General features: G+C 41.9%; 1 protein-coding gene across 9 annotated transcripts in view; it reads left to right on the top strand.

Annotated features, from left to right (window-relative positions):
- LOC307038488 (neuronal cell adhesion molecule-like) overlaps positions 1-24,652 on the top strand; it is a 76,058-nt gene that overhangs the window by 14,651 nt on the left and 36,755 nt on the right. For 8 of the 9 annotated variants that reach the window (XM_079679911.1, XM_079679908.1, XM_079679907.1 and 5 more), the window contains exon 2: positions 16,407-16,494. The gene's annotated coding sequence lies outside the window, so the exon portion shown is untranslated. Of the gene's footprint in view, positions 1-11,868; positions 11,980-16,406; positions 16,495-24,652 lie in introns of those variants that run through there. The other variant, XM_079679909.1, reaches the window with a different exon arrangement.

The raw sequence follows: 24,652 nt of genomic DNA, 5'->3' as shown, positions 1-24,652 counted from the left end.
GAGATTTGTCTGTCAGCTTCGTTTTGTTATTAATTGATTCATTCAAGCAGTGGCAGCCGCATTCAAAGACAATGGTGCTCAAGCTCTGCGTTGAATTAACCTCAATAATTATGCAGATTTGGGGAAAGAAAAGCCCAATTGTTACAAACTCCTCAAAATTCCTGCCCCCTCCTGTGCTTGGCATTCAAGTGAATAAATTACTAGACTCAAGAAAATGTTCAAACTTCCCCCTTAAGAATCCACTGCATTATTTTTGTAAGATTATTTAGATTGTACCCTCAAGATCAGCCAGTATGTGACCGTTTTCACATAGTCTTCAGTCTAATGGAAACCATGTGTCCATTATGAGTGCATTATCTCATGTCGCTAGTGCCAAAGATCAATTTTCGCAAAAACATTTAAAGGAATCCACTTTAAGTGTTTCCAATAACAACCTGGTTCACCGTGCTAATGGGTCATCTGATCAATACATGAGCCCTTCCACTGTAAATACCAAAATTGAAGCATTAGAATCCATTAAGTGTTCGCTTGAATCCAGGCGCCATTTGAGCTGCGATCTGATATTTATGGATGTTCTATATTTTGAGCTGAGATCATATCATAATGTATGCTCATCATGACATTTCATTGTTAAAAATCCTTATATTTTAGATGTACAAACATTAAAAGAAATGCGCTTTTAGGGGTCAAATGTACAGAATACCTTAAGGCATTGACAACATTCGATATTTCACATCATTGACATCAGCAGCAAATGTGCTCCCATACGACTTACCATCCATCCTAAATGTCAACGGTTGTGGTTTCTCCATATATCATCGCCACACTTTTTATTTACACAGCAAACAGAGATTCTCCTGCCATACGTATGTTGACCTTTCATTAGTAAAAATAGCGAACCAGCCCAGTGTTGTTAAGCAAATGGTGTACTAATCGCTGACTGATTTGTTTACCCTGAATAAATAAAGTCAGCCTACTGTCTTCCATACCAATTGAGCATTTTGAAGCTGCACATATCTTCCAGCAAACCTTGGCATGGTTCCCATCCTATGTACCACCATTTTGGTGCACATGTGTCCTTCGTAAACTACTGACTGATACTTTAAATTCATTAATCAATTTGTTGATCAGCTGAAAGTGAATTGGCAATTATTTTGGGTATCATTTAGTTATTTATCAAGAACAAATTCCAAACATTTGCTTTTCTCAGCAGCTCAAATGTTAGAATTTGCTTCCTTACCCTGTTTTAAAAATGTATAAAAATGTTCTTGGATGTTGGATTGTAAGCTGAAAGCAAGAAGCAATTTGAAAACATAAATGTTGTCCCTGATACTTAACTAAAATAGTTGTTACTCTTCCTAAAATTCAAAGAGATTATATTCAAAACTCAGCCGAAGTGCAGGAAGATGCTTCAGTGACGACACCTTGCTATATTCATTCACAGTTGAGATATAATAAGGTATTGGACAAATGGAAAAACAACAGACCAAAACAACAATATCAGGGCAGCTGTAATTCTGCCGGATGCACAACACAGCCAGGCAGATGAAAGCGTCTCCAGCAGCGTGTCTGGTACTCGGCCTGTCTCCGATGAAATGTAATGACGGGTCTGGAGAATAGGAAGCCCAGGGATGTTGTTTTTATTCTGGTGTTTCCAAGAATAGGACAGCTTGCTTCCAAAAAAAGTTTCCTCTTTGTCTGTGTTTACACAGCTCATAATTGGCTTAATTTCGGAGGTAATTTGTGCAGTTATGACGCAGGATCAGTCAGTGGGTCACGTGTTGACCTCTAACCACAGTTATCCCTTGCTTCCCTCAGTATAATTGTGCATTTGTTACCACTGCCGCCTCTAAATGCTATCGGTTACTCAAAGACAACCAGCGTCGAGTTTGTGTGTGTTTTTGTGTTTGTGCGTTTTGGGATATGTGAGGGTGAATTATTGATGCAATGTAAATCCAATCTGCCTCATGGCAGGTGCGCTGTTTGTGTGTGCTGTTTGCTGTGTGTGTGTGTGTGTGTGTGTATATGTATGTGTGTGAGATGTTAGAGAGGAGGAGGGAGCAGTGCTGTAATTAAAAGGCAGCACAGTCTGCAGTCCTGCCCACACAGCAACATGCACACAGGCAATAAGCTCAGTGTAGTTTGCATACACACATGACCACCAGTGTTCATACACACGCTGATGCTACAGATATCTTCCCTCCCTTCTCCTCCCTTCATCCTCTGATGAGCCGTACAGTTTGCTTCTCTTTCCTTACTCTCTGTCTCCCACTCTCTTTATACTCCTTCCTCTCTCCCACAAACTCCACAATGTGCCACACTGGAGCTGCAGCAGTCTGTTATTGTGCTGCATGCAGACAAGCTGCTAAGAGCCGACCAATGATATCATCCCATTGTCTCTGCGCTGTCACCTGCATCAGAGAGCATGGAGTCTGGGAAGACGGGAGGGAAGGAGGTGGAAGGAGAAGGGAGTGGGAGAAAATAGGCTGAGGGTGAGGAGTCCTGAGAGATGGTCAGCAGCTGAGTGGTCTTCCTCCAGTGGGCCAGTCAGAAACTGCAAAGACAGTCCTTTGGGGAAAACAATAGAGACGGTCAAGGCAAAATAATATGGAACACAGGGCCTGTATATTTATTTATATTTGTAACGTACTATAGACTAGAGATGCCACAGAATGTTTTCAACTATTTAATTATTGACATTATTGGTTGAATTTATTGAGGGAAAAAGTCTACCTTTTGACAGTTTATAGACAGGGGTGCACATAACTGGTACGCAGGTACGCATGAGCGGCAACAATCCGAAATGCGTACCGTCTCTTGTGTCACAAAGCGCATTTGCGTACCAAACGTACTTGTGAAGCTTTTCCAGAAGGCGGTTAGATCACCGGACGACAGAGTCGGTCTCCGTGTGCACAGACAGAGCTGCTGTTAACGTTGGTCTGTACAACGGAATTGTGCCAAAACTACGCCAACCGGCTGTGGAGGGAGACTCCCCCCCTTCACTGGAGAACTGCGCTAAAACAGCCGATCACAACGGTCACACTCTGTGGTCACAGAGTACTAGCCCCCCCGTCCCCGTCGACTTTCCTGAAGTACTCCACAACCACCGCCCCCCCCCCCCCCCCGTTGACGTTCGTGATACAGAGGGCTTCATCAAATAACTTTGAGTGGAGCCAGAAGTTGGAGTACCAAACACTAACTCCAGGTACTCATCTGAGTACCTCACTGAGAAAGTTATGTGCACCCCTGTTTATAGACCAAATGATTATTCACTTTATTGAGAAAATAATTGACGGATTAGTTCACAGTTAGTGGCGGCCTAATTAGAGAGAGGCACTTTTTAAATCCCATCAATGCCTTTTGTGTCAGCCTGTGTTTGTTTGTTCAGGCCATTTACCCGGCTGTTATTTGAGAATTGACAGTACACACACACAGATACACACTCACAGGGGGGATTCATGTTTCAGTGAGGTACTTGTATGACAAACAGACACACATCTTCACTCTTGCGGGTGTACAAACACAAACATTTGCGGACTCATGTTGCAGAAACATACACACTCATCTCCCTTCCCTCTAACAGTCACATATATATTGTTCATTCTTCAAACATAGCAGCTAACTAGCCGACACTTCTGCTTCTCTCAGTTGTTCCTTCTTTCTGTCCTATATTTCACGCTGTCTCCTTACCTCTGCATTTCTGTCGCAGCACCTGCAGTGTGTGTGTGTGTGTGTGTGTGTGTGTGTGTGTGTGTGTGTGTGTGTGTGTGTGTGTGTGTGTGTGTGTGTGTGTGTGTGTGTGTGTGTGTGTGTGTGTGTGTGTGTGTGTGTGTGTGTGTGTGTGTGTGTGTGTGTGTGTGTGTGTGTGTGTGTGTGTGTGTGTGTGTGTGTGTGTGTGTGTGTGTGTGTGTGTGTGTGTGTGTGTGTGTGTGTGTGTGTGTGTGTGTGTGTGTGTGTGTGTGTGTGTGTGTGTGTGTGTGTGTGTGTGTGTGTGTGTGTGTGTGTGTGTGAGTGAGAGAGTGTGAGACACCCTTCAGCGCTGTCTCCTTCACCACTGGCTCAGCACAGCTCAACATAATGCCACGTCACTGACACTCCCACACTGCCAGCTGTCTGCGGTTATCTGTTTTTATAGGAATATCTGTCAACTGTATTTGTGCTAAAGGAGAGAACATAAGTCAATTGTACCCTTGCTTTGTTTAAATTGAACGCAATAGGGATTTCAAATCAGACCAGGGGTAGGTGAAAGATACTATTTTAAGTTTTTGGTCTCATTAATAAGCAACCTATTTTGAAGGCCGAACGTATCCGTTGTCTGTGATGCAGGTGCTTCAAAGTTTCACCATTGCTTTGTCTTTCCACCTGTTTTTCTCAGTAGTTCCATCTCATGTGGTTATGTATTATTAAAGGTATTACAAAATGCTTTATTTGTATAGCACTTTTCATACACCAGGTGCAGCTCAAAGTGCTTTCACAACATGGCGCACATCACAAATGAAGTCTTGCAGTGAACATCATAGAAAGTAAACAGTTCCCTGCTCATTCAGTACGCTGCAGGTGTATTACTGCTTTTGTTGCCAAATGCTACATATTCAAATACCTGATGGAAACAAATTGGGGTTTCTTTTGCACTTATTGGTGGTTTTGTTTCCACACTGTTGACGATTGATCCACCACTATGGTCCAGAGTGAAATATCTTTGCATCTTTCAGAAGAATTGTCATCAACTTGCTTAAAGACATTTGGGATAACCAGAGAATGAATCCCAATGACTTCGGGGATCCCCTGAATTTCTTCTAGCGCCACTATAAGGTTGACATCTGTTGTTTTATGTTAAACATTTTTGACAATTGTTGGATCCATTGCCATAGAATTGAAAAACATTCATGTTCCCCTGTGGGTGAATTCACTTTTTATGTTGTGGCATCTTCAGGTCTGTATAATACATTCTTGACGTTCCCATCAGCCTCAGCCTTACTGTAGTAAAAAAAATATGCTCAACTAAGAAGGCAAACATTACAGTTGCAAAACATAAATGAATGCTAGTGCATGCTGATCATGCTGTCAGCATTTACCTCAAAGCCTTGCTGTGCTTAGATTCCTCCAGAGCTTCTTGTGTGGCTTTAGAGTCTCCATCTTATTTTTGCACTGAATACCTGACAGCTTGCTATGTCACTTCTGTAGGACTGTGTTTGTGTTTGTGTGCATATTATATGTGTCGTATGATCTTGGGAGGCTATGGATGTGCTGAGGAGACAGGTGGTGTGAGAGCTTATCACACAGTGTGGGTGAGGATGGAAAGAAGGAGGGGAGAATAGGAATCTCATTCCCCTCCTGCTGCCACAAACATGCACTTCAAAGATGACGCCAGGCTCCCTCAGCTGTTGTTATGGATTGCTAATGAAAGTAATGACAACTAAAGAAATGAATATCAGAAATGATAGTCGAGCAGCAAACTCAAGGTCTACTTTGTCTGTAGTAAAGGGTTAATGCTTTAGCACAGCGTTACATATAACTGATGTCCGGCGATTCGTGCGGCCTTGGCTGTTGTGCAATGCATCAGTGGGGCAGGTTGTTTATGCCTATGGCTGCAGTGTTGCCAACAGTAATGAACAGCCTGGATGACGCGCCCCGCGCAGCATCGATTGCGCACTCTCACACAGACGGCGGATGGAAATTGGTCCTGGTGGGGAAGCAAAGGAGGCGCACACATGCCTGCACCTTCTGTGGGCACATATGGATGCAGGGATCAGCACACATGTACACACTGAGAGGGAAAGAGTGGGTGTGTGTCTGCGCGCGTGTGGTGTAGTGTGTGTTTATTGAAGGCCGCGGGTGCTCGCTGGACCGAGAATGATCTTCTTATTGGTGACAGTATGGAGCATATAGAGGAAGAGGCCCCTTTCTCTCCCTCTGCTGCAGAAAGCTTTGGATCTCTTCCACCTCCCCTCACGTCCTCAGCTGGTGCTCTCTGCAGTTGGAGGCAAGCCCCACACACAGGCCGAATCAAACCAGGCTGCAGTGCTTCCTCTTCTGCTTCATTACCACATGAATGGCTGCCATATTGCCATATATTGTATGAGTATTGTTGGCAAGTCACTCAAAGTCATTGGTTTGAACATGGTGAGCTAACAATATCCGAGGAGGAGGGGTTCCTACTTCAGTTGGTTCCAAAACAGTAATGGTGGTCTATCATTAAAGCAACACTTTGATTCATTAGGTTTTTTTTATAAAATTTGTTACAATATTTTATAATTTATGGTGTGTAGTCATCAAGTACATTTTTGAAATAAGGGATCATAACCATGCTGATTATAAGACATGTTGTAAGGAAGAAAACAATCTAAATCAATTCATAGTTTAAACTAAACTAGCTGAAAATATCAGTGATAATTTATTCCCTGTGCAGAAAAACTAACAAGAGGGAAACGAACAATATACACAAACCTAAAGAGCCCTCCTGGGAACAATACAGTCAAAGTAAACAATATAGTTAACAAATGTATTTGCTTTTTTGTTCTTCTGAGATACAAGGCGCATGACATGGAAAACCATGGTTTACAGCAATTGTTTATTTTATTTATTAACTCCATTAGTTTCGATGGTCTTTCACAGCATTGTACTCACCATACTAATGACTGAGATCCAGGAACACAGAAGTATTGCCACAAGTAGAGAGGGGAAACAAACACAAGCACTCAGATAATCGTACAAGTTGGTAAAAAATCCCCAGTAACTTATTAGAAAAATATAGCGAAGGAGAACAGAAATATTATTTTTTAACTACTTGAAAAACATCTAGTTAAACTGCAATTTAGTCTTAAACTGGGCCAGAGGCTTTCTCTTGCTACTGATGAGTTAAACAACCTCATCAGTAGCAAGAGAACATGGAATTGGCTCCTATTAACCCAATGACAGGCTAAATGAATGAAGTGGGAAAAAAATGGAAATGTAATCTGAACAGGCTAAAAGGCAATGGAGCAAGCTACAAAATGGAACCACAGTTGTGATTGCAAGGCAAGTTTATTTATACAGCACCTTTCAGCACACGGCAACCCAAAGTGCTTTACACAATAAAATAAACAACATTTAAGAATAAATACAGTGGAAGCACATTATAAAAAGGCATTTAAAAACAGGCATTTTAAAAAGTCAAGGTAATAAAATAAACACAACAGGTATAAAATACATGGATAAAAGCCAAACTGCAGTTTGAATTTGAACAACTCATCCAAATGCAGCGTCAAAAAGATACGTTTTTAATCTCGATTTAAAAGTATCAACAGTTGCAGCTGACCTGCAGGATTCAGGGAGTTTGTTCCAGATGGTCGGGCATTAAAACTAAAGAAATATGCTATATGCCCATTCCTATTAGCGATTAACTTGGTGATTTATATTGTTTTAAAAATGATAGGAATTGCAGCCGAAACAACAAGAATAAATACAGTGTAATTATCCCACAATGCTCTAAATCACAGACACATAATTTATGGTTTTTACGGTTAGGGGAAAGAAAAAAAGAGACGAGTGCTGCTCTGGCTTCTGTTAAGTTGGACTATTGTGTGTTTCAAACTGTGTCAGTGAGGGTCTTCCCGTTAAAGAGAAATACGATACACAACACTACAGGTCCTTAACCTCCGGGACGGTCTGCTGCCTGTGTGGTAAATCTCTCCTATTCTACTCTTTCTTTGTTTTTCTTTTACTGCGCTCCTCTCTGCCTCTCTCTCTCTCTCCCTCTGTCCTTGCCTTTTTCCCTCCATCATCCTCTCTGTTGTCCGTGAGCATGTTAACACTCCAGCCCTGTCAGTGAGCCTCATGGCTCCATGGTAACCAGTCACACCATTCTCCACCAGTGTGTGTGTGTGTGTGTGTGTGTGTGTGTGTGTGTGTGTGTGTTTCTGTGTGTAGTTGTGTGTTGATGGGCGGGATCAGGGTCTTGTTTAGTTTCAAAAAGCTGAGGAGAGGTCGCGGCCGTTCCTACGGGCCTCTTTCTGTAATTCATGTAAATTCCCTTAAGACCTCTGCCGCTTTGTTTTCCTCATTGTCAGATCAGCTGCCCGTGTCATCAATGCAGCTTGATAGAAAACCTTTATTTGTTTGGTATTTAATGAGAATTTCCTTCACCTAGCTCCTTTGATAGTTAACCAGATACCTCAAGTCATCATGATAGTCTTGCTACACAATACCTCTGACAAATGATTATTGTGTTGTAATGAGTTCAGCCAGAGTTAACAAGGTGAACATTGATACAGACATGGACGAGGACAAAATGAAGCGGTTTCCAGAGGACAGTGCTGTTCTGCGTTATCAGGTTTATTGTCACGGTTTATTACTTTATAGAGAATCCCATTTAAACAATTACTGATTCGATGTGACCCGAAAACGTGTTTGCAGTACTCTAACAAACAAGCGTGAAAAATGACTTGTAGGTATGGGAGTGTTAGGAGTAATCTTAAAAGGGGTAAATCATCTATATGTGTCTGAAGTATTTCACATGCGCCCCCCTCCCCCCCCCCCCCACCCTGCCACGATAGCCTTCTGAACCCAGCCCTTCATGCTCTCCAGAGCCAATCATTTTTCACTCCCATTCACATTTCTGAAAAGGAAACTCGAAAGGATTCCTCACCATGAACACCCACTGATAGACAAATGAACACACACACACACACACACACACACACACACACACACACACACACACACACACACACACACACACACACACACACACACACACACACACACACACACACACACACACACACACACACACACAGCTCTAGTTAGGAGGGCTTGGTCTAGACCGCAGCATGAACTTTGTTCTGTTAAAAGTTGCCATTGAAATATTGTTATTCTATTGGTGTTGTGACAAAGAGCAGGGAGGGTGCCGGTCCTATCTCAGTGTGAGTCGGAGGGAGCAATGGGTCGGCGGGGTTCGCCCAATGTCTCTGCTCAACAGAGTCAGTGTGCAGAAATAATGCCCATTAGACTTGGTCAATCACGCCCCTCGCTCAATGAAATATAGCCCTTTCACTCCGCTCGTACCATAATGCATACACCTCGCCGCTATCCATCATCTCTCTGAGAGATGTCTGCCACCATGAATACTTTTATTTATGATACATTTTTTAAATGACTGGCTTCTCATGCAGTGACGTGAGATGCTGAGAAAGCTCACCGAGATGAGTTATGTGTCCACAGAAAACTACTGAAGCCGTTCATTAGTGAATTAGAGGTGGATTTCCAGCGCAGTGGTTTCAGGTCTCTTGACCACCAATGACGCTCTGATGCTGTGTAGGCTGAAAGTTTCATCATGGTAAGTGGGTGGAAATTATATACTCGCAGTTGCATGCAACAATGACCATGTTGTGAAGCCATTGAGCATGTCCCCCATTGGTGCAGACAGAATTCATATGCCTTTGTGGGATTATTAAGCGGCTATTCCCTAACCTGCAAGGAACACTAAACCAGTGAAAACAACTGAGCAGCGGTTGAAGAGGTTCTCAGATGAAAGGCGCCCTGTGGGGTTTTCTTGTCAACAAATAAAAGTTGTGTTTCACATTCAGTGTCACGCATAAAAAAGGGATTTTGTGTATCCTTGAGCATGAACAATTGTGTTCAGTGTATTTCCTTCTCCATTAAAACAAAGCAAAGCACAATCCAGCTAATCAATGTTTACATGCTTGCAGTCTTCCCTGCCTTTCCTGGCTCATTGGTGCAGATCCTGGTGCGTTTCTGCTTCGTGTAGTTCAGTGGAATTGTGTGAAACATTGAGCCGAAATGTGCATCATCAAGTGCATGGGGGGAAACAAAGAGGGCACCCATAGGTAAACATCTCCACAGCACTAGTAGAGGTTATAAACTCCATAGGGAACTTTTAAGTAATGGCCACACTCTCCAATGCAAGTGAAAGTAATGTATTCCAAATCCTTTTTAGGTAAAAGTTAAGAAACTACAGAAGAATTATCAGCAAAATGTGCTATTACTGGCTCAGCATTAACATTTCCTCAGTAACTGATCACTGCTTACACTGCATTAATATGAAAGCAGGATTTTACAGTTGAAGCAGGTGAAGGTGGAGCTAGATTCAAACACTTCATATATAGCATCAGTCCAGCGCCGCCTAATCTAGGGGTCAGGGCTCTCAAATGTGACCCTGAGGCGGGCAGGGAAGATAGTGGCCGACCCCTCCCACCCTGGACACAAACTGTTCGCCCCCCTCCCCTCTGGCAGGAGGCTGCGCTCCGTCGGGACCAGAACCTCTCGCCACCTGAACAGTTTCTTCCCCTCCGCTACCAGCCTCTTAAACAAGGCCCGGCCCCCCCGCTGACACTTTACCTCTGCCACATCATAGACTATTATGCCTTACATTAATGTACACAATGTCATACTCCTTTCTGCACATATTCTGATTTCACACTTCATAGTTTATATGCAAAAATTCATTCCATCATTCTATTTCCATGTAAATTACTGCTTTATTTAATTTTAATTTTATTGCTATTTAACTGTATTTTATTACGGTGTAAAAGATGTTGTGTTTTATATTAGATTTCTTGTTTTTTATATTTTATGTATGCACCATGACATCAAGTCAAATTCCTAGTATGTGCGAACCTACCTGGCAATAAACCTGTTTCTGATTCTGATTCTGAAAAGAAATGGTTATGGAAAGGGTTAAAAACTAACTTTTCTGTAATCATTGCTTTATTGTAAATGTTGGATAGGAATGAATTTATCACAAACCAAAAACATTGGGAACCCCTGGTTAGTCTTTTCAAAGCTCATGATATGTTTTTGTTTGTAAAAGTTTAACCGAGAAGCAATAATACCTGTTAAACAAAAGTAGTGGGGTAACAAATACATGACCTCCCACTGAAAGTAGAAACGGTGTAATGCAACACAAAATGGAAATACTAAAGTCAAATACCCCAGAATTGTACTCAAGTACAATACATGAATACATTTACTTTATTTACAGTTACTGACTGGGTAAATAAGTGTTTTAAAAATGTTTTTTAACCTCGATGGCAGTGCGCTTTGAGCCAGCTAATGTTACATTTTGTGTGCTTTTGTAATGAGAGGAGCATTATTTAGGGCCGGGCTGGGAGAATAGTGACTCTCTCAAAGGGATAGCTCCCACCATTGTTGCCCTCTGCAACCATAGCTAACGCACGTCAAAAGACCTTTTTCACATCTATTCTTTAAACAAGGGTGGCAATAATACCGGTGAGGAGTCGGCAATAAATAAGCTTCCCCTCGCCGAGTCAACTAGATTAGATTGCATGGGGACATCTGTTGAATGTAGGTGAGCACTTTCTCTCTCGCTGTATGGGAAAGGAAGTCCTTAGGATGTGCCTTGAGGCTTTTTCTTTTATAAACATAGCTCTGCTGGTTTACCACCACCTCCACCCTCTATTGAACATCCAGTAACGCTGCATTGACTCGAGCACAATCTACGCAGCTGACAGTTATTCCAGTGTACACCGGTACCATTTGATTGAACATGCAATTACACTGTCAATGGTGCTTTAATGCTGTGCCAAATTCATACCGCAGGATGTTATGCTCTCTCAAATCCCCTCATCCTGATGTCTGATACAAAACAAATAACTTGTTGAATATTTAACGCGTCTGAACAAATGTGTTTTAAAAACCCACCCGGTAATTTTGTTGATTTTGATAGCTTGTTCATGTGATACCAGGAAATGTTTAACCTCTATTGTAGAGAGACAAAAGGTTGTTTTAATCCCACTGTGAGAGGGGAGGGAGGGTCAGGGGAGGGACGTGGGAGGAGGGGGGGAGGGGTTGTGGGTGTGTTGTAGGGGGTGGGTGGGGGGTGATTTTGTGAGGGAATCGGCTCGTCTCTCTTACTGTCACTCAGTCCCAGCAGACACGTCGAGGAGTACAGCCACTGGGATTATGACAGCTCAACTCTCACACTGAAGGGATTAATGCTTAATGCAGATTCAGATAAAGGTGATGTATTCTCTCTATTGTTGATAGATGTTATATACCGTATAGTAACCTGATGTAACCTGTTGTGTAGAAAGTGCAGCTTGTGACGCTCTTGATCTGCAGGTGATATTTGATTTAGGTAAAATGAAAATCAGGAAAATGTTAAATATTGAATGGAAGAAGCCTCCTAAAGATGAGGATTCGCTGATGTTATTTCTTTTTTCATTTAAAATACAATATGGAGTTCTTCACTGCTGGCAATGGACAAACAATTTGAAAAAACTGAAGTAAGAAAAATGTAATCAGCAGCTAATATGATATTATTGTGCAAACCATTCCCTAGTTTAAACTTCTCAATTTTCATATTTTGCTGCTTTTGTTGGTTGTATGGAAAAGTACCTCTAATATATATGATTTGTTATGTATGTTGGTTAAGAGGAGATATTTTGAGGGTGTTAGGGAGCTAAAGAAAGTGTTATGACATGTATCACTATTTTTGGACATTCTACATTTCACAATGACTAGAATCATTAAGAAAAGTGTTGGTAGATGAATCAATAAGGTATACAATTGTCAGTTGCAGCGCTAGATGATAACCAAAATGTTTAATAAAACAGCAAACATGGTTGGTTTCGACCTCTAATTGCAGCCTATGACACATTGGTGCAGATGTGAGGATTTTTCTTGCAGGGTGGTATACATATTCATTATAACAGTCTTTCCCCTGAGTCTTCTATAAGAGCTGGCTTTCTCTAACAATCAGCAGTCCTATTTACATTTTCAAGGGTATCGTGTACTTTTTCTGCACTTGCATATCATCACATCATCTTTCATCTGTTGAATCATGTCTTTATTGTAATGGCATAAGCGCACATCTCTGCCAGCCGAAATGTAAATTCATCATATGGGGAGAGTGTTTGTTCCAGCTCTAATTATTTCTCCCCTCTTTGGCTGTAATGATGCTTCATGGGGAGAGCCGTATCGTATGCATGCACGCTCTTCCTCTCATTAGGGAGGACTACAATTAAACCCACAGGCTGCTATGCCAGTGCTGAACTTCCTTTTCCCCTGTCTACATGTGCCATATACACACACACACACACACACACACACACACACACACACACACACACACACACACACACACACACACACACACACACACACACACACACACACACACACACACACACACACACACACACACACACACACACACACACGCACACAGAGTCTCATTAGATAAATGTGTGACACTTCACCACTGTTACCTTATCAGCTGTTAGCAATTCTTATCCAACCTTAAGATTATCTCACTTTGCTGGACAGTCATATTTTGTGTGATGTGAAAATGAAAACATAAATCATTTCATTGGAGGGAAGTTATCATTTGCATTTACCAAGTCTTATAGGCAGCCTTACAGTAAAGTGAATGCTGTGGTTGAATGAAATCAACAACATTAATTCAGCTATGTGTCAACTCAGCACATCCTCATTACTACATACTAAATATTAATATAGTATTTATATTCATAGAGTTGTATTTCTTTGAAAATATTGTAGTAGTTAACCCCAGGATGAGCTATTTATGTTTCAATTGTATCGCATCCACATGGGGGCAGCGCAACAGGCTGTAAACACAGCACTGATAGATGATCTCCTTTTAAGTTAATATTTCTAACATGTTACCAAATATTTGCTTATTTACATAACTTGCAGTCATTTAGGGTCCTGTTCCTGGCCCTTTAATGAATATAAGCTAAATATCTTGATATGCTCTTACTCCTAAAGTAAATATGTGTGTCTATCTTTGTGTGCTACTACTGTTGGTGGGAAGGTAGTGTTCCGTGGATCCATCTGACCTTTTGCTGGAAACCCCGCCCTTATTGCTGCTGGTAACCACTGTTTGTGGTGTGAGAGTGCAATGAAACAGTGAAGTAGGCTGTAAAAACCAAAAACAGTGAAGTGAAGCCACTACGACAAAAACACTCAGTAGACCTGAGAGGAAGTGTAGGGTTGGGATTTATCCCTATGTTATAAATAGGAATTTATTAAATTGATCCATTGTAATGTAAAAATATGGCTTGGAGGAGCTTTCTTATAAGGATACATGAGACACATTTTCTCTGATAACTCTTGTTTATTCTCCTTGTAATTTATTTTGTGTTATCTATATTCATAAAAGACTTAGCGGTCTGTTTTGTTTGACAGCACTTGTGACACGAGAGTGCTCCCCGAGGCATTGAGGGCGCCGTGCCTCTCTTGCTGTGACATGTTTTGTAGTCCTGCTTGTTGCCCACTGTCGGCATCCGAGCTCAGGCTATTTTCAGTCTCGCTTCTCCGACCCTCTTCATATCACCATGGCAGCTGAGCTGGACTGAGCTGGACTCTGTGGGGTCTCAGAGGTGGGAAGGCTGGATGTCTGGCTCCATGTCATAGAGGGAGTTCGCTTTTGATGGGATCAGCCTTCAGCTCATTCAAACCGGATGTGGAAAGGTCATTTTGTTGTTGTGTTTTATTCATAGCTTTTGGCTGTCGTGAGACGTTTCTCTGCTGTCTAGTAAATGCACAGGGGGCAGAAATGATCCTGAGCTGAAAGAGATGATAGCTGAACTGTAGTTATGTGCACAGGTATGGTGTCAGCACAGGTGTCAGCAACAATACAGTGTTATGCTGTGAGTAAATAACACGTGTCAGTGTTTTCCAAAATCTGGGTCAAATCCAGGGCTGTGGAAAGACCAGGATTTCTATTGTCAGATTCTGTAAGAAGTATTATATTATTGACTGTCGGGGCTACGGCTCTCTGAATCCTTGAACTGTAAGAAAGCTGGAACTGGAAAAGTGTTTTTTTGGAGAATATCATGAGAGAAATAAACTCAAATGTTTTTAGACAAGCTTACTGAATTGAATTCCGTGTTGTGGCATCTTAAGAGAAACCACATCTGTTATTTGTGTGAAACAGACTTCACATAAACCCGTAGTCCGCAATTGTATCTGCGTAGCGGTGCAGAAAGCAGTGTTTGTATTTAACCGAGTGGAAACGGCGGCGTCTCTCAGTGGGGCTTCCACACTGTTATTCGGAGCAGCAGACTGAAGTCGATAAGCCTTTGCGAGAAGTAAATTGGATTGGCTTCTTCAATCATTTTGCCCATCGATTCACGTATTTGTCTGTATTTTCTGTGACAGTGAATAAGGAGAAGAGAGAATCAGGCAAGAAATGAAGGCAGGAAGGACATAATGGGAAGGTAGGGCGAGAATGGAAAGGTTAAGAGGGGATATCTGAGCCTTACCTGGCGTGTGACCCTATGTGAGGACAAAACCAGAGATGAGAATAAAAGGGAAAAAGTATTTAACCTCTAATGACCTTTAACCAATCCGAATTTCCGTTATCATAGTAAGTTGTCGTGTAAATCACACTTTATCACTTTGTTTCAACAGCATGTTTTATGGATTATTGTAAAGAAAATCCTTACTTTTTTACCTTATGTCAAGAAGATCGTTTAAAATACCTTTCTGCATGGGAGGTCTTCATCTTAGGGCTTACAAACTGTGCACTGAAAGACTGGAGGAGATTTAAGGAGAGGATTTGGTTTTGACTCCTGTTCTGAATGTAAGGAACCAAACTCTTAAGATATAAGAAGGGGAAGAATTGAAAAAAAGACATTAAAGACGAAAAGCAGATTTAGTTATAGCAAGTTAGAAGGCAAGAGATAATACATGGGGGGTGAGGAGACAAAAAGAAAATCAAGATGCTATTGAAGCGAGGAGAAGACAGAGAAGCAAATGTGGTGAGAGGGAAGAGGACAGGAGTGTGGCCGACGTAAGATAATAGGAGAAGAAGGAGAGAAAATAGAAGAATAGATAGAAGGAGATCAGGGCGATGAGGCAACGGGAGGAGGTGTGCCTCTTCATTTCTCAGCAACAGGCATTTGTGTCTATCAGTTTGGACCACACGTCCATGTTAACGTTGGGTTGCACAGCCTGAATGTTTGCTTTCTCTTCCCTATCAAAACATCTCCCGGTACGAAGTGATTTAAGTGAATTTTCGCACAGTCAACACACTCAAGGATGATTATGCATTAAAAAATAAATTGTTCTTTTCAGAAGAAGCGTTTGATAAGCAGGAGAGATTTCATGTCAGAACATCCTGCTGTGTAATCTGTGGCGTGACTGTGACAGGGCAGGAGACTTCCAATATAAAAAAAGGATTTTAGCAGATTATAATAAAATCAAACGTGGAGTAGTCGGCACATTGTGAAGTCAAATGATGTAGTGGGTGTTGGAAAATATGCATACTACAGCTGTCCTCCCCAGAAACGTGTTAAGACGGATTTTATTTTCCTTTCTGGTTGGTTAAAAGTCTCAGGTTGTTTCCATGAAGGGGGGGCTGTGAAATCTGAATTTTAAGCACTAAAATATATATTTCTCTGTCATTTTTGTTTATCCAGATTGAAGAAAACCACAGAAGAAGAAGAAGAAGAAGCAGCAGGGGACGAGCCAGGGCTGAGGAGGAGAGAGGATATTTGAGTTTCTCTGGTAAGTCGGAAACTTTTCCTTCAGGCTTTGAATCCATTTCTGTTCTCATCCCATCATCTCCACCAACATCATCATTTTCCAAAACAGTGTGAGCTTCCTGCCTCTCAGAATCAAACGTTCTTGTTCTTCTCAAAGGCCTTTCCCCTCCAGTAGGATGTGAACACACACAAATGTCAGTCTATTTGCCATGCCTGGCAAGTGTCTCCAGTCCAAATATCTCCATGCTGCTGCCAGAGCGTGAATGTATTAATATCAACACTCTCTGTAGACCTCTAACGTCCGTAACAACTTCCAGCGCTACGCTCCCTTTCTGTCTCTGCTGTGTGAAGCCTGCTCCTCTGCTCTAGCTGTAAGGCAAAGGTCACCGCTAGCTCCACTGGCATTTGTCCACTGGGAAAGGCTCTTTTTTGTTTTTGGCCTCCATTTTGGCCGCGAGGATTGGCAGGGAATTAAAAACTCTTGTGTTTCTAATGTCCGACTGTCTGTTTGATGCATATGGTTGTCAAGGCAACACACCCTCTCATCCTCGCCCACTGCTGTGACGGTGGGCGTCGATACTTAGAGATCACAAAATAGCACTTAGAGGCTATATATTGCTCAGTGCCTCTCTCTTATTGACACATTATGTGTAGTAATGGAGCACACAGAGGTAGAGAAAAGTTCTCTAATGGCAGTTCCACAATTAACAGTTAAAGTAGCGTCCCATAAGCACGGGGTATCGGCGTGCTTTAGAGCCCGGGGGATTGACTTGTTTTTAGTCAGAAACCTTTGGGCTCATCACATCGTTCTGCGGTGCTGAAAGTGTGTTTGGGATTCAGCGAGGAGTTGATCTAATGCTCTGGGATTGGAGGTGACACGGTGTGATGTGTGTCCACCACCCAGTGGAGCGTGAAGGAAGGATCCCACCTCGAATCAACCGCCTCACACCACTGTGTCGCGCGGGAAGGGAGTCACGCACAGCCGAGTGCAGAGCTGAGGGACTCTGACGGCTCGGAGCTCATCTCCCTCTGCTGCTGCTGCTATGCTTGTTTTATTTTGGGGATTGCGGGGTGGGCTCACTATCTCTCTCTGTGTTTATCCATTTATGTGCCTATTTCAATCTTTGCCTCTGCCTGTCTGTCAGTCTGTTTGCCTCTGAATCTCTCATTCTTTCCGTTTCCCTCTTGTCATCCCGCTGCGGCAGTAATGTTGTTGTGAATGTGTGCTGCAGGCCAGAGAGACTGAGTCCATGTTTTTCAATGAACGAGTCACACAGGGTCACACTTAGGAGCTGCAGACCATATTTTCGGTTTGAAACACAGTGAGCCGTGAAGCGCCTTTTGTGAGCAGCTGCATTCGGGTCCCATGCCCTTCAATAGAAGGCCGCTGAGGTTTCTGTTTACCTCCATAGTGCTGTCTTTCACCGGTTTCTCTCACACGGCCGTCAGGGAGTGGGGTGTTATTGTTTGTGTTTGTCTGTTTTAGTGCCAAGAAAAAGATTGGGGATCAGACAGACGATAGCTTAGCCTCTTTAGAAATTGCTACAATTGAGTTAACTCCACATAAGGTTATCTTTTAAATCAGTAGATAACACAGTCTTTTCATAAACAGTGCAGTTTTTTCATTCCAATTTTCCATTTCACTATACTCCGACACATTTGATATGAAATCAAAACATAACTATTTGATCAATCTGTGGTATGAAATTGGATGGTGCTAAGCCCACATTGTTGAAGGACAACAACCCTCCAAACACAGAGGAGGCAACCAGAGAGTTTTATGGCCAAACTCTAGATTGTCCACCGGACCTCAGGCCAACTTGTCATGCGTTTTACTTTTTCAATACCAGACTAAAGCCCCTGAAACCAGCAATAAGTGCAGATGGCTGCAGTGAAGGCCTGCAGCAGCAACACTGCCAATACTCTATTGTGGGTTGTGGCATCCAGCATTTTCTGCAACAACAACCATTTAAAAAAATGATGATTTTAAAGAATTAAAGTAGAGTGTAATGTAATTGAGGATCACGCCAACATTACCACAGAGACAGTTCTGGCTGTCATGAGTACTTTTTGACCTTGGCTAACCTTGTTCATACCTTTATGATCATCTGACTTCTCCTGTTTCTTACCCTTTCTGACTCTTCTTTAACTATATTAGGTGAGTACAATGTTGTAAAGTACAAGACTAGATTTCCCCCTTTTTTAATTGTCCAACTATGTTTTTCCCCGAATATAAGAAGATCACGTGTAACTTCTCCACAGTTCATTTGATGTAGATGGAAACACCTTCAAATTAAGGTACGTCTATCTTAATACCCCCTGACTAAACTCTACAGTACAAGCCTGTAGCATGTTGTTAGTTTTGAATAACTTAGTTAGCAGTCGGAGCCCTAAGGTCTCTCTCTTACAAATGCAGTCCTACCCGTAAAGGCAGCGTACATAAACAGTGTTGTGTTGTTAGTGAAGCTCCATCGTCTCCGCACAAGGTTATAAAGCAGCAGCAGTGCTGAGATCAGACAAGTCGTAGATGAGTAAAGGGATTCAAATGTGCGCAGAGGGCCTCTGGGCGGCTCCCAGCAGGCCTCGTTTCAGACGAACGCATCGAGATATTTCTAAGGTATCGCTTTGATACGAGCTTGACAATTCTCTGACGGTTCTCTGTGTCAACACTGCTGTCTGCGCATGCCACTGTGTGTGTGTGTGTGTGTAGATGTGATTGAATGAATGTGTGAGTTTGTCGGCGTCTCTATGAGAAGCAGAGACAGGGAGGTGCACGGAGACACGGCTAAAGTGTCAGAAAGAAGGACATGAATACAGAAACGGATGAATAGATGGATACAAAGACAGTGAGGGAGAGAATGAGGCTGAGTGATGTGAAAGAGGGTGGTGAGGCCCCTCCTGAGGGGATTCTGCTCCGCTTCTCCATCTTCCACCGCTGTTGAGAAAGTCGGCTACATGCACAATGACTCACAAACTGCTCCGAAGACAGCCTGCAGAGTCGGAGGAGACATCGGTCTATATGGCTCTGCATCACCATCTTTATTTTTCATTTCCCCAACTCTGTTCACCTTCTCTCACCTGCTCAACCTTCCTCCAGGCCTCCTTCTGCCTTCACTGCCCTCTGTGTGCAATTATCTGATCCAGCCTCTCATGTTCCTTATTCACACTGCTGAATGCATCTATACCCACTCCTCTATGTTCATTCCTCTGTGGTCCATGAGCTCCATATTTAACGACATACAAACACGAGTGGTCTTAATCTTCTTATCTAACTTCCACTGACCTAGCACGGCTTAGTACGGTATGGTTAGGCCTTGGTAGGCCAGGCTCACTTTATGCTGCATTACAGTTTAGGGACTGGGGTAGTAACTATAGTAACGCAGTGTAGGCGGGGCGATCGGCTGTTCGGCGGGCTGAGCAATGCTGCGTAAAACTGCCGTGACGTCATCTTCAATGCGAACCACAAAACCAAAACATCAGCTGTTAGCTGTTAGCATTCAGAGCTCACAGCTCCTCATATCTGTTCAGAAACGAGACAAAAGTTAAACAAGTACAAACCACAGACTGTCTGTGTCATGGTGAATACAGTCGCTGGTTTATTTATGTCTGTATAGGCCGTTGTTGTGAGAGTGGACGGAGCATATACAACGTTAGCTTAGCCTGGTCGATCCGATCTCCATTCAGAAAACACGCATTTTAAAAGGTTTTTCGCCTGCCTTCTTGTCTGCAGACCGGCATCATTTTGAAACGTGTATTACAATTAAATCACGGTAAAATAAGTTCATTTTGTTGTAGTTGTAGCCCCCTTGCCAGCGATTCTCTCTGACCATTCAGCAGTCGAGAGTGTTTACGTCAATAGTTTAGCATATTCAGCCCGGTTGTTGGCCCGGTAAGAACCTCGATTTTGGAGGGCCAGAAAAAAGGCGAAAAAGTGGCCCTGAGCCGGAACTACCCCTCGTGCTACGTGCTGCAGTGCAAAAGAGCCACGTGTATCTCTTTCTTATCTCTGGGTTTTCTGTTAGTTGACCTGGAGTTCTTCTTTCGAGTAGTCATTTATTTATGCTTTTTTAGTGTAAATGACTGATTTTAAAGAAACCTATAAGTACATCTCTTATGAACACAAGATATCAAGTGGTCCTTTTCATGGCTCTTTGTGAACAAACTCAGAGGAAAGCCTTTTTTTGAATTATTCCTTTAACAGATCAAAGGAAGTGGATTTCTCACCTGAGCTAAAGGAAAAAAGGATGTTCAGACAGAATACTTGACTGGCCTGAGAGGATGGACATTTCTTTTCTAAAGTACAAAGGTATAGCTAGTAGTCTTCTCGTTTTTTGTTCCTTGTATTGACAGAGCGATAGCAGTAGAGGAAATGGAGCCAAGGTTTTATTTGCCCTACATTTTTATTCGAGAGCGCTTTAATTGTCCGTGCCCAATTTTTTATCTCTAAGAATTTCTGCCTCATGATTAACAGTATTTTTCTTTCATGGTTTTTTCTTGATGTGCCTCTGAATCATTCTTCACACTGTGGTGTGGTCCAAGCATCGACATGGCTTCTGGACAGAGACGATTGTCCTCACACCATCTTAAGCTGCGGGGATCTATCTGTTCGGAGGGGGCCTCTAAGAAACCACATGATTTATGTGGCTGTTAGGCGTGGGTCCTGCTCCAAGGCCAAGTCTATCTGCTCATCAATATAAACAGCCTGCTCTCCGGGTGCTGCGTGCTGGAATACAAATGGCTGAATTTAGATGTAACCCCTCGCTCACCTGCGTCTCAGCCAATTCTAATGAGAAATCTCTCTGTTTACCTGCTGAGATAAAGAGAGCCAGAGTAAAGGAATGAGATAAATATGAAACATTAAAGCGCAATGAAATAACAAGCTACACTTGTTGGATCTCTCAGTCTTGTTCAATGAAATCAAATCTCTATCCACCTATCTGTTTCTCTGTTTGTAGATTTGTTGTATTTAGAAATATGAAGTATTGTAATGACTTCAATTCAATTTGGCATTGTTTTTCATACCTCTACATATGGATATGATTAGAGAAAAAATGTTACTTCCTATATCCAGTTAATTTGCATTTAAAAAAAACACTTGCATTAAACCTGTATACTTTTATCACAGTGACCCAGATTGTTATTTTTTTCTATCCTTTAAAAAGCACTTTAACTACCCCATGAAAAAAGAATCTGTAAATATTAGCATTAATATAGAACCCATTCTAACGATATCCAGCCCTGCTCATAAATATGTATACATGCAGGGTTCAATGTTTATTCTATATTTAGCTGACCATAGAGTGCATTTAATTTGTCCTGTGATGAAGGCTGAGTGTGAAGTGGTTCCAGCAGAAATACTGTGTCTGTTATCAGTGATGGCAGGAAATAATTCTCCTGTCATGTTGGACCCTGAGGGCAGAAACGCACAGAAACAACTCTGGTCTCCTTCCCTGGAGGCGAGTTGCACACTTTCCAGCCGTGCTGCTCAACCTCAGACTGACAACCTTTTTTCTATACATGCACTGAGCGATAAACGCAGTCAGTCAGAAAAACCTTAACTACAGCCTCGCCCAGCCATTATCAAACACTCAGCCTATACTTCTCCTGCATTAGCGAGCGGTCTCCTCCTGTCAAACACAGACACAGGACAGAGGCTGTTAGCGGAAGCCGGGTGGACTGTTAGTGTTAAACGGGAGCAAGGTTTCCTCCGGATTCACAATTTGACAAATGATGGCTGATGGTGCAGTTCTTGGCAGGGCCATTATTTCTGCCAGACGATCTGTAGGGATTGAGCACTGTTTATCTGAACTGCTACACCCTATGGGCCAGCCCACTCGAAACATACTCAAACTCTCCACTTGATGGATGTAAGAGGGAAAATCTCTGAGCTGTAACAACAAGGAAACTTTATTTTTTATTTTTTTCAGTTTCGAGTCTCTGGTGAGTGTTCACATTACATTTTGACTTAACTTGCAAAGAGGGCACATAAGAGACTTCCTTTATGATAAAGCCAAGTCCTTCATTAGTATTATTAATACTCATTAGCCAACATTTCAGTCATCCAGACCCATGAGACACAAAGAAACATGTTCACACTAAGCCTTGGTGAAGCGCCATGAGTCCGTCACCACCAGAGGCTTTTCCGTTGTTTTCTTTAATCTTCAAAAATCTCTCTTTAATTCACAAGAAAACTGTGACTCACATAAAATGGGGTCATCCAATTACTTCCTTACACAAAAATACTTCTATTCGCTTAAGAGAGATGTTATCTTACCCCCTGTTATTTCATTTTTTGTAATATATCCAAAGTTTGTCAGCCTCGGGGCTTAATTGGTTCAACTTCAATCAAAAGACTATGGATGTGGGAGATTTAAAAATAAAAAATACACAGCGGCTTTCTTCGGTTCAAATTCAGTCACAGGAGTTTATTCATTGCTTTTGATGGATGGTTTTATTTCCCCGAGTTGTTTGTTGAGTTTTAGCATATGAAAACCTGACTGGTGAAATAGAGTGGCCATAGCTCATGCCAATGTAATCAAAGCTCATTCAGACTTGGCTTCAAGAGAGTGTTTGGATCAGTGAAGCTGGCACACATTTTTCGCATTAAGTCGCATTTCTGCATGTGTTATTTTGCGGTCTCATGTGGATTCAATTCTGTCTTTTTAGTTCTTATGCATTAACAGGTTGGGGAAATTCCATGTGCCTGATTTTGCATGAATATAATGAATACACAAGTGATGGTCACTTTAAGCCCATTCATCAATCAGTGCATTTATGGACTTTGAATTGAAAATGATTTGATGACATTTATCAATCAACATCACCAACACAACAAGGTATTTGAAAACAACAGGTGTTTCAGCACTTTATTGCTAAAATGGTTAGTCGGTTAATCAATCTGTTTGTTAAAATACAATTGACTTATCAATCATTTTTGATTCTTGCTCCAAAGTGTCTCTTCTTTTGTCTGCTTTTCCAGTTGCACTAACATACAGGATCTTACATTTCAGTAATGGTGTGCCACAGCTATTTAGTTTATATATTTTTTTGTTTATTTATTTATAGTGTCGTGGACAGTCCCCATCGATGAACTGTCACAAAAACAGTAAATGGTGCAGCTTTAGCCGACATGGCTAATTTCCAGCTGTTGTTCCTGGCCAGATGGTAATAGACACCCTTAAAATTACAATATATCAACAGCATTAGTTATAAGAAAATATAACACACGTTACTATATACAGTACATGTCACATATAGCACATCACAATCACATAACAGAAACGAGGGGCAACATCCATGATCACAACATGTAACACAACATGTAACTCTCACGCCATACTCAACACAGACTAGTGTGTGCAGGTGTAGTTCTCAGTGAACCATGTTTTCAAGTGAGCTGTGAAGGTGGTATGTGTATGTATGTCTTTGATTTGAGTGGGTAGAGAATTCCAGTTTTGTATTGTTATGACCGAGAATGATGACTGACCAAAAGTACTCTTCCTGAATGGGACTGATAGGTCGCCACGTGTGGAGCTTCTAGTGGTCAGTCTGGTGTAGAATAAAAAGTGGTGATGGTTAATAAACAAAATAATGATTAGTTGCTGTCATATTTCAAGCTTTTATACTTTGATTGTGTGGAAAACACCCATATCCTTTTATAATTTCATGATAACTTGTGTAGCATTTTGGAAGGGTTAACTCCTGGTTGTTTCTTTCATAAAAAAAAAAGACCTTGATTTGATTTTCTCACAATTTGAAAGGACTATTGTTTGTGTCCTCTATGTCTGAAATTGGATGGTGAGTCCTTTTAGAAAGCAGCGAAGGGGAAATGATTTGTATTCACCTGCCGTATCTGAATGGAGCTGAGGAGGGGCTGAGAAAGAGGGGGGGGGGGCAACTACATAGTGCTTCCTTTATGTGATAATGGATTGCTCTGACATTCACACACATTGTGGTGTGGTGTGTCTATCAGTCAATACTCGCTACCTCGTGGGATGAATGGCAATTTTTAAAAATGTCCCATTAAAGAACTGTCTTCCAGTGACACCACAGGTGACGGAGATATATCTTGCATGTGTCTTTCACGTCTAAATACGTTGCGCTAAGTAACACATGTGTCTTGTCTTCATCCTGTGCTGCAAATGAATCCTTTCTCTAACTTTTTCTAACTTCTTCTTAAC

The sequence above is a fragment of the Notothenia rossii genome, assembly GCF_949606895.1.
Source record: "Notothenia rossii genome assembly, chromosome: 5".
NCBI lineage: Eukaryota > Metazoa > Chordata > Actinopteri > Perciformes > Nototheniidae > Notothenia > Notothenia rossii.
This window is presented reverse-complemented; position numbering and strand designations above follow the sequence as displayed.